General features: G+C 38.6%; 1 non-coding gene across 1 annotated transcript; it reads left to right on the forward strand.

The window, feature by feature from the left end:
- Nucleotides 1–7,825: 7,825 nt before the first annotated feature.
- On the forward strand, nt 7,826–7,929 carry LOC111725752. The gene has a single exon (XR_002773740.1). It is a non-coding gene; the product is annotated as a U6 spliceosomal RNA (small nuclear RNA).
- Nucleotides 7,930–11,788: the final 3,859 nt, after the last annotated feature.

Here is an 11,788-nt window from a genome sequence, read left to right on the forward strand (position 1 = left end):
TTTAGTGTTGAGTTTCTCTGTAACTCCAGTGATGAGTGAGGATGAAAGTCTAAAAGCACTGGTTAAGTTGCAAATGATACAGTATCTCATCCAATGGAAAATTATACCAGTTACTCTGACACTGGAGAACTCTGACCCAGGGCCATGAACATATTTCAGTTCTCTGTGGATTAAGTGAACATTTGCACATATAGTATTTCACTATTTGTTGTGTGCTCAGATCTATTGTAAATTTTGTTTCATTTTATGTTTTCTGGTGCTTTGGTTTCATCTCATCAAGAACTGGTTAATGTTTTTTTTTTTTTTTTTTGCTGCTTTCTCAAGTTTTATTGTTGGGGGGGGAATTAGGAAAATTTCCCATGTATCTTAAAAAACAATTAATTGGGGTAATTTCAAGTTTCCCGAGATGGTTAAAAGAAATATTGTGCAAAAGATACAAGGACGCCATCAAGTTACACATTATTTTAATGAAGACTGTTTTACTATTTTACAAAATAGTTGAACTAAATATTGGTGTAGAAAAATATTTATTATTGTAAAAGAAAGTGGTCACCTCTTTTTTTACATATAAACTTTCTGAACTACATACAAGGAGAGATTTCTACTCACAGACTAAGAAACAGTTTTAATGTAATACAAAGACTCAAGTCTACGAATCTCACATGGAACTATTGGGGTTTAATCTCTACTTTTCCATCCTGCTAGCAGTGATGTTGGGAAATTACCTACTCTGTGCCTTGGTTTTATTAGCTGTGAAATAATACTCTGCTTGATTATTATTATTTATTATTATTAAATAAAAACATCTGCTTGATTTTCTGTTTTTGTTAGTTTCTGAAAATTATTTAAAATCAGACCTGGCATGTAATAAAGGTCTTACCTGCTATTTTGTTTTTTATAATTCATCAAATCAAGAGGACAATAAAATCCACAAATTTCCTTACATTAAAATGTTCCATTCTTTATGAATATTAAATAGGAAAGGACCTTCTTAGAGGTGGGGGCTGTGTTACCCCAGTCGGTGCAGCCCGAGGATTCTCTCCAGCACCTGTGTGTCGCTGAACCTCCTAAACATGCGGAGTGTCCCTCCCAAGGTGGGCCTGCCCGGCTCCTCTCAACATCTACCCTCAACTTCGAAGTCTTTCTGCCTCAGAGCACCAGCCAGTTACACAGACTTGGTCACTTCTTAACACTCTCAGCCCATTTCCTAGTTTATTTTCTTCACATCTATTATCACACTGCAAACGATCTTTTACTTATTTCCTTCCTTACTATTTTTTCCCACTAGGACAGAAGGTTCATAGAACTCAGGAAACTTGCTAGTCTTTTCATTTGTGCCCTAAACCGTGCCAAGAACATAGCAGTTTCTCCACAGAAATCTGCCAAACGAAGAGATTTATTTCTGCATGGGGATACAGTTTTGTTAAACAAGGCACTGTTTAAGAAAATCATATTTTCCATTTTTCCACATTATTGTGTTTTAAGTTTTCCAGAAGTAGACTTTGGGTTTGAGATCTTGATTAGGGAGTATCCCTTCCATTATCTGTGGAAGGAGAGGGGAACGGGATCGATCAGAGAGAAACCAAGTTGTGCTGTGGACCAGCAGCCTCAGCCAACTCCCTGGGAAGCTCTGGAGCTGAAGTGGCTCATCAGAGTTTTCCTACGTTGAATCCCCAATGGCCTTGCCTTTCCACTTCTGCCTCGACGGGTCATTGCCTGTGGACCACCCACAACAGGGTATGACCTTGGCCAGGGGGTCTCTGAAGCTGTGGTGATCCTGGAAGGGACAGCTGAAGGCGGTGCGGCAACAAGTCCTCCCTCCCGGCACAGCTTACGTCTTCAGGGTCACCACATATCCTGCCTGTCTCCTTTATACTTTGACTCATTCATTCAACAGGTATCAATGTTGAATGCCAGGCACAGTCTCAAGGTCTGGGGATTTGACATTGAAACAAAACAAAGTCCTCACTCTCACGGAGTTAACATTCTAAATTAGGAGGATGAGCACTAAGCAAATGCTCGGTTATCACTGGGAAATGATGAGCAGTATGAGTATAACACACTTCAGGATTCAGCTGAGGAAGTGGGATTTTAGCTGCCACCTGAAAAAATTGAGGGGAAAGCCAGTTTATAGGTGGACGCAGACCCCCTGAGGCAGGACAGTGCCAGCCCGGGAGAAGCCCTGGCATACTCCAGCAGCAGGACAGTCCTGGGCAGGAAGGTATCGGTCAGAAGGTCATGAAGTTAGCTGTGATCTGGCTGATAAGGAGTATTCTAAAATTCAAATTTTGGAAACCTAATTTTTTTTTTCAGTAGTTTCCTGAATTTCTTCCCCACTTACTCTTTCATCCTGATGAGGGATATTTCAGTTTGAGATTTCATGATTCCTTCTATTTCTATACTTTTCCATGGACTTATTTGGCTGTGTTTATAAGCAAGGGCCCAGGAAAGTCTCTGTAACCCATGATTACAATCTTACTTCACCGCTGAAACCTCCCAGATGTTTTGCTCTGTTTTCCACAATCCTGAGAGAGGTTTTAGATGCATTTGCTTATAGAATTAATTGGTTACATCTCATTTTCCATTCGTTGGAGCATTTCTGTTCCATTGAGAAGTTTTATTTCTAATTACTTTTTCTTTTAAACTGTTCGAGTTGATGATTTGAGATGGATGGTCCCATCCATCCTGGTGCACAGGGCTCCATGAAATTTGTCACGATAGCAGAACTAAAGCTACATAAAACCAAAAAGGCCATGTGAGGCACGCTAATGAGCAGGGGGATGAGTCATTCCTTCTAGTATTCTTTAGAGGAACCAGGTGGTTTTATCATAAATATTCGACTTAAACATATGTAAGTTATTATACATTACAAAAGAGACAGGCAAGGGAGATCAAAGTTCAAATCTTCAACTGGGATCAATCAGGAGAAGCAAGAACAGAAGACGTGAGACGTGACTAAGTACTCAACTTACTGCAGCATGACCGAGAGTGAATGTAAGCCGTCCTGAGCTGGAGGTGCTGCTCTAGCATCTGGGCTCACAGCTACATAGTCTGATGGTCTCCAGAAGAATGGTTCTGGGAGCAGTGGTCAATGATTCTCTCAAGCTTTGCTTGGGGCCTCGGAGTTTACACCTATGCCAAAGAAAGTTTAGACTAACTTGTATTTAGCCAGGCATAAAGAAAGTATAATAGTAGAAAATGAACTGGGGGGTTGAACTGATATTAAAAATCGTATAATAATTTCTTACAAGCCACATATATTCTTCTCCCTAAAAGAAGGCAAAGGAGGCACTGGAATGCTATGCCCTCCCATCTCTCCTTCACAGAGGAAAGGACAGAAACTGATCTTCCTTTGAGGGCAGAATAAGCACCATCTAATACAGCGGTTCTCAACCTGTGGGTTGCGACCCACAGGAACTGTATTAAAGGGCCACGGCATTAGGAAGATTGAGAACCACTGATCTAATACACCCTCGAGTGCCAGGTAAAGCTGGAGGATAGTAAGGGCCCGTGTAAAGGCAGCACCTTTCTCATCCGGCACCTTGCAAAGTAGTCTACTAGCTGTTGACTTTTGACACATTATCTTTAGCTGTACTAATATAGAAAATGAATATAGAATTAGAATAACATTCTTCATTTATCTAGAGCCAAGAAATGAAGGATAGGGGCCAAAAGAACATTATGAGGCACTCAAATTGAATCAAAAGCTCAGAGCCCGTAGTCAAGACAATAGTAAAGGGTGACTCACAAATCCTGAATTTGTATTTCTCTTATTGTCCAGGTGGGCCTATTTTCCTTTATAATTTTGTACTTAGCTTTGACTTTTAAGTCTTTTCTTGCTTTTGGTCTTCTATGTCAGATGCTAACAAGATAGTAGGAGAGAAATGAGGTGCTCATGCAGCCTGGAGAGTTAAGAGGAACATTACAGGAACGTCGGGCTGAAAGTTGAAGTTAATTCTATAGAGGGAAGGGGGAAGAGATAGGTTAATCAGAAGAAAAATCAAGTGCATGTGGTACCCACCAAATAGTTTATGAGGGGAGCAGTGTGTACGTGGCAGGGGTTGGAGAATGGGGAAAGTAGAGGCAGCACCAGGGCCGGCGCCGGAGCCTTAGCGTGGATAACGACTGTCTTTCTGTTTGTGCCCATTCACTCCATCTCATAAATTTCTCCCTCCTCAACATGACTGCAGTGTAACTCCACTCCCTCATCCCAGTTGATGGATCCAATCATTTTCTCCTGCTCTGAGGTGGACTAGGTTCTTCTGCTAAAGTTCTGAATGGAGATGGAGAAGAAATAAAAAAAAAATCTTTTGATTTTCGGACTATAGTATGCAAAACTCATGTATCATCAAGAGTTCTTTGAAAACAAATGGTTCTACTAAGCAAAGAAGAAGCTTTCAGGTCACTGAGGACATAATAGAAATCACAGGAACATATGAACAAAGTTGGGAAAAGGTAAGGACATGAATCTTTTCGTATGGTGTCAAGACCTTGGGGCCCATGTCCTCAGAGTGCTACAATTGGAGGCTCAGATCTGATTGCCTTACTTTCACATTTGTCTTCCTTTGAGCTACAAATTTCCACCCAGAAAGTGTGATTGACCTGGTTTAAATCACATATCAACCACTTTGGGGTGGGATGAGGAGTGAGGAAGGAGGGGTGAGGGAGAATCCTGATCGCCATCCCAGCGAAACCAGGTAGAATGGGACGGGGCAGGTTGTGCACACACAAGATAGGGTAGGAGAAGCACCAAACCAGAGGGGTTCATTAGGATTTGGGAACTGACAGTGTTCATGTTTCCTATCCTGATAACAAAGAAGTACAGCTAGAAGAAGAGAGGTGGGAGGAGGATAGCGAAAAAGAGAGCACAGGTGAGTAATTGGAAATGCCAGAAATCTCAAAGATGTCAAGTTTGCTACTAAGGAACTACGGTGAATTCCCGGCACACAACTATTTGAAACAAAGAAGGTAAATAACATATCCATTTCTGTTTTAAATAAAACACTATAAATTTATGTTATGTAAAGTTCTCTTGAACAGTTCTGATAACACTGTTAAATCATGTTTCTATATCTCTTCTTCCCCTTTTAACTGTTTCACAATCTCAAATTTAATACCTAAACTGGGTTAATGCCAAAGAATGAACATTGTGTCGTTCTAGAAAGATTTTTTTTCTATTACTACAGAATTAATTGAAAAGGGGACCCATCTTCAATTCTCCTGAAAGGCAGACAATAAATATATGGGGTACATTTACAAGTTCCTCACTGAAGGTCACTAGTAAATTTAAGTGATATCAGTCACTGCCCTGACCTAGAACTTTAAAAAGTTTTGTTTTTATTAGCTTTATTCCAAGTAAAATATTGAGCTCATACAATATTGGTAAAAGATTTACTTTATATTAAGAAAACTATTTTCACCTAATTTGATGTTTTCAGTTTGCTTTTCCCATTCTTCTTCTTTTTTTTTTTTTTTTTGAGATAGAGTCTCTCTCCATTGCCTAGGTTAGAGTACCATGTTATCAGCCTAGCTCAAAGCAACCTCAGACTCCTGGTTCAAGTGATCCTCCTGCCTCAGCCTCTTGAGTAGCTGGGAGTAAAGGTACCTGGCACAATGTCCAGGTAATTTTTCTATTTTTAGAAGAGATGGGTCTTGCTTTTGCTCATGTGGGTCTTGAACTTCTGAGATAAAAGGATCTTCCTGCCTCAGACTCCCAGAGTGCTGGGTTTACAGGCATGGGCCACCACATTTGTCCTATATTAAACCTTTGACCAGCCTTATTACTACCTTTTGGTAAGGATTACAATCCATGAGAGTCTTCATTAATAAAACCAAGCTTAAGCAACTATGGCTTATACATCGTGTATACAGAATATTATGCAGCAGATACAAAGAATGAAGCAGCTCCATCTGTACTGCCACGAAATGATACTGAGTTGAAAAAGCAAGTTGCAGAACATACATTATGTTGTATGATTTGTATTAAAATGAAACAAAGTAAAAATTACGTGTGTGTGTGTGTGTGTGTGTGTGTGTGTGTATATATATATAAATGCATTGAAGAAGATCTAGGAAGTACACATTTGGGGAGGGATTAGATTAGACATAGTGAGAAAAAATGATTTGGGGTAGCATTTGAATTTTAAAGGGAATGTATTTCTTAGCAAAATTAAAAATAAGCTTGAAAAATGTTAAAGGATCATTATCCAAATGGGTTTAAATAACCTGGTCAAAACAATGTGAATCATTACCTTCACCACCACAAATCTTTAACTAATTCAAGCTGACTATAGTTAAAATGCACATGTTCTATCTTCCTAATTTTTAGATAGAAATCAAAGGCCAAGTCCTTCATTTCAATGTTTGGCACCTCTAGCACTGGTTATATGGACGTCTTCTGGGGAGGGGGTCAGTATACCCCAAATCAATACTTGTTTTATTTCTACTTGTTTGTTTATTACTTTGCGTCTTTTTGGATGCCAGAATTTAACATTTTAGTTCTCATTGAGAAAAAAGCAGCTATTTTAAACAAAATATATACAAATTATTAGCAAACGCCCATTAAGCTGCTACTGTGTACTAGGCACTATTCTAAGTGCTGTAAATGTATTAATATAAGTCTTACTTAATAATGTAAAGAACTTAGTGGTGATGTGCTCTATCCTAATGGCACAGTGAAGGGTGTATGGCACACCGCCTGGGCGAGGACACAGGGGGAACTTACCTAACAAGGGAAAACATATAGCCTGATTATTTATGCCCTCATATTAATCTGAAATTTAAAAAAAAATTAAATTTGGGAATACTTTCTAACCCTTGGAATCACCAGGTGAGGTTAACATTCCTACTCAGTTCTGTGGGGTGAGCACTAAGCCTTATTTTTGTTTAAAAACTCCCCATTGGATTCCTATGTAAAATGAGTTCATAATCAGTGATACAGGCATTCTTAATACCTTAATTTTTTTTTCAAGGAAAAAACCCAACTCAGAGAGGTTAAGTAACTCAATAGTTACATGATAGGACCAATCTGGCTCTAAAACTTGAGTTTTTAGAGTATGTCATAGTAAAAGAATCCTTTGGCTTAGACACATCTGGATTCAAAACCTTACTCTGCGCTTAACTGGCATTTAGTCTTAAGCAAATAATTTAACCCCTTTAGGGGGGTTAACCTTTAGGTCTCAGTTTACTCAGCTATAAAATGGGTATAATGGTAACTACCTTGCTGTGCTTTTTATATGGGTGAGAGAAAACATGGGAAGTGCTAAATAATGATGGTTGCCACTGCCAATACTGAGACATTGGTGTTTTTAGCTTGCTCGAGAGAAGGAGAGAGGAAAGCTCTGTCTCTATGAGCTTTTGCTTTCTTCCTAGCGTATAAACATTTAATTAGTACAATACGTTATAATTTCATATGCTGCTTATCCCAACCTGAGACCGTGAAATAGCATTTTTACTTCCTAATATGTAAGCATTACCTGGAAGGCATTATATTCAGAACAGAATGTGGGCAAATCCAGGATTGTAAATGAAAACTGCAGCTCCTCCTGTGGCCAGTGTCTTCTGGAAAGGTTGTTAGATGACACATGTACTACAGTCCCCACTAATGTAATTGGCATTTTCTTGTTTTCACTGATTTCAATCTGACCTTTCATGAAACTGGTCTCTTTTGTTTGCTTTACTTTATTTAGAAGATAATGTGGTCTGAAGGCTCAACCTGGTGCAGCATTTTAGAACGGCAGCTATTCCAAAACCAGTGTCTTGTCTTCCTGACTGTAAAAGGAGATCAAGAAAGGAAACATCTTTGCTCATTAAGAAAAAATTTCATGTGCTTACTTCAGCAGCACATGTACTAAAATTGGAAGGACACAGAGATTAGCATGTCCCCTGTGCAAGGATGACACACAAATTCATAGATTTTTCCATATTTTTGAAAGAAGGGAACGCTTTTATACTGTCAGTGGGATTGCAAGCTTAGTGCAGCCACTTTAGAAAGAAGCATGGAGGGTCCTCAAAGAACTGAAAATAGACCTTCCTTTTGACCCAACTAGGTATCTACCCAGATTAAAAAAAAAAAAAAAGTTATTTTACCATAGGACATTTGTACTAGAATGTTTATCGCAACTCAACTCATAATCACCAAGATGTAGAATTAATCCAAGTGCCCATCAACCCATGAATGGATAAATAAACTGTGGTATATGTATACCATGGGGGACTAGTCAGCCATAAAGGAAGATGGAGACTTTACATCTTTGGTATTTACTCGATGGATTTGGAGAACATTCTCCTAAGTAAAATATCACGAGAATGGAGAAGCAAGCATCCAATGTACTCAACACTCACATGAAACAAACAGATGAACAACTCCACCCCCACAGGAGAGAAAAACACAACTACATCCAAATGGTGGGGAAGAAAGAGAAGTGGGAGGAAAGGGGAGGAGGGCTGGAGCTCCGTGAGCTACACCCTAAAAGACACAGTGTGAGGGGCTGTGGCACGTCTCCCGGGGGAGGGGCTCAACTACATTCTACCTAACAAATGCAAACAGTGTAACCTACTGATGTGTTCCCTTGTATCTGGAAAAAGGAAAAAAGGAAAAATTCCACTCCAGATATGTATGGAACTAGAGATCTATAATATGTGTGCTCCACCACGCGCAGGGAGAGCAAGCCGGGGAGAGCAGGGCGGCTGAGGACACTAATCCCAGGCCTGCTTCGGCTGAAGTGCTAATTCATGGAGTGGATGGCGTGTTTTTATCTACAGTGTCATTTTTCCTTTTAGTAAAGTGTAGGAAAGAGTGCGTGGTGAAAATGATGTCACTGGCTTCGCAGGCTGCGTGAAACCTTAAGTACACATATGGGTCTTCCCGGATCACGTCTCTGCAGCTGTTAGGAACACAGACATTGCCCTTTACGTGGTCAATGAGGGTTGAAAAAAAATAGCCATCAGTTATCTTAAATATAGGAAATTAAAGTTTATTATCTCAATTCAAGATGCCTCTGTCAATGATTCTAAATCGCAATTTAGAAGCCTAGAAAAACCGATTCCTTTACATCATTTTATATACTTAGCATTTTATTATCGATTCTCATTACAAAGAAAATATCTTAAAAGTTTTCATCCAATTAGTAAATTTATGCTTTGTAAAATACAGTTGTACAAAGTGTAATTGATATTTATACTTCATTGCTAAAGGCATTATATTAATAAATACACAAAATTAGTGTTTTTAGGGTTTTCATTTGTTAAAGCAAAATTACACATTATTTAAAAACTTTCAACGTAAGGCCTTCATCTCATCGTTTTTCTTTTTCTCCTACTACAACTCAAATGACCTCAAGGACTTGACCCAGCTTTGTAAAATAATGTTTTGCTGACACAGAAAACAATAATTCAAACATAGATTACATTTCACTTTCTAATTGTAAGGGGCTTTTTTAAAAAATAGAAATTTGTTTGGAAAGTAATAGTTTGGTGTTTACTAAACCTCAAACTTTCAGAAGGAATCTTTGATCTCTTATTCACACTCATAAATCTCTCAGCAACAAACCATATTTTAGTAACAACAACAAAAAAAAAAAGAAAGAAAGAAAAGAAAAGCAGGATCACAATTCTATACTGCTTAAAGAATGTTCTCTATTCTAGACCTTTTAAAAGAACATTTTATCAAAAACTCCACAATATCCTCATGCTAATTCCTAATGCTTTAATTTTCAGGATAAGCAGAAATGGAAAATAAAACAAAAAATAAATTTAAAAAAGAAAAAAAAGATTTGTAAGAGGGTTGTCTGGCAGTTTCATTTGAAAATTCAATTCATGCTTGAAAATAATTTTCTGTTCTTCTTTGTGATTTTTATCGAGACGGCATGAAAGACTATTTTTTTTTTTTCATTTCTTCTTCGTCTTGAATCTGGATTTCCCTTTGCAAATTGATTAAATAGGTTTGAAGACTATCATAATATTTTTGATAATCTTAGAGAAAAACAAAACCAAAAGTCCTGTACACTGTTATATAAATAACAAGCAAAGTGACTGATATTACTTTCCTTTCTTGCCCTATTGTCCTCTGGGCAGCTCTGCCCCATTTCTCTCCAGTGGAGAGAGTCCTGACTGGCATAGCCCCTGCACTCCCATTATCACTGTCTAGGGAAACGCTGGCCTGGTGTCTCCAACCTGTCCATCTGTCCATCCGTCCATGGTGCGCATACAGCACTCCTGCGAGAACACCAGAGTCCAGGGATTATTTTTAATGTTTGTGTATTTTAGTCATTACTTTTTAGTCAAATAAATATAGAAAATCAAATTATGATTTTGGAAAGAAATAGGAAGTATTCTTAAAAAGCCCTTTCGTTCTTTTTTTTAAACTACGTGGTTAGCCTCATGAGCGCCAATAACACCCAACTATGTACTTGTTTCAGATTTGGGAATTTCTCTTTTGATAATTTTTTTTTTTTTTGCTTTTTTTTTTTTTTTTTTTTTGGCCAGGGCTAGTTTGAACCCACCACCTCTGGCAAATGGGGCCAGCACCTTACCCCTTTGAGCCACAGGCACTGCCCTTCTTTTGATAATTTTTGAGAAATTTATAGCTATTCGTTAAGTCTTTTTTCAACCTTTCATGGTTAAAAACAAAATGAAAGTTAATTTTTCAGCTAATAAATTGAAATCAGTTGGAGTCAACAATTTTCTTCCCTGCAAAACATTATTCTTCGAAATATTTCATGTCTGTGTTTTAGTGAAATACATCTCTGTGTATTGTGAACGAATGTTAGATTAACATAGCAATTTAACATTGCATTCTAGGGTTAGCTCCAAGTATAGGAATTCAAATATAAAACCCAGATAATAATAACAAGGGCACATATTTTAAAAGTGGTATTGTTCTAGTTCAGCATTTCAAAAATAGTGTTTCGTGGATTATATCTTATCAGTCATGTTAGTGTCAGTATGTGTATTACAGAAAAAAAAATCACTTGATAGATAAGTTTCCCAGGCTAGTGTATATTTGGCCCTAATTTTAAAAAAAGAACAAAATATGAGAGGCAGGACCTACGTTTTGCATAAACATACATGGGACAAATGAAACAGATCTGTGAGGAAGCAAATTGTTTGCACGTGTGGCTTTATCTCTGTAGCCAAAGTGACTTACTCAGTCAAACATGTGAGCTGAACCTGGCTTCTGCTGGAGAAATTACCCCACCCTGCGCCACGCTGCTCACGCAACCTCCCATCTCTGTGGGGACGATCTAACTCTGCGCACTTGTGCATGGCAGGTACCCTGCTGGGCTCTATTCTAGTCACTGCCGGTAATGCCAAGACAAGAGATACCTTGAGGCTCGCCGGGCAGCAGGCCCAATAGTCACAAAATGAAATAGAGTAAATCATAACTTACGAAGTTCATAGAGATTCAAATACCACAGAGATTCTGCACCAGTTTAAGGGTGAGAGGGGATGATAGAAGAGTTTCTCGAAGGAGCTTTCAAGAATACAGAGGATCTGAAGTGGTAGAGCTGGTGGGAGAGAAGCACAGAGAGAGCTGGTGGGAGAGAAGCACAGAGGCCAAGAAACCCAGGAAGAGGAGGTGGGAGGAAGACCTAAGTGGTAGGCTGGAGAGAAGGAGTACTTACACTCTCATTTCTCCAGCAAGATTTGAGCCGATTAAACCATGAGCAGTATTCCTTTGCCTGGGTAAGAGCTACTCATTAGCAATTAAAAAAGAAAATCTCTTTCATATGACTGCATACAGCTCCTTAACTCAGTTTAATGGAGCATTCCATGTCAATATAATTTG

This window comes from Otolemur garnettii, unplaced genomic scaffold (assembly GCF_000181295.1).
Source record: "Otolemur garnettii isolate 467f Iridium unplaced genomic scaffold, OtoGar3 scaffold00002, whole genome shotgun sequence".
In the NCBI taxonomy this organism is placed as follows: Eukaryota; Metazoa; Chordata; class Mammalia; order Primates; family Galagidae; genus Otolemur; species Otolemur garnettii.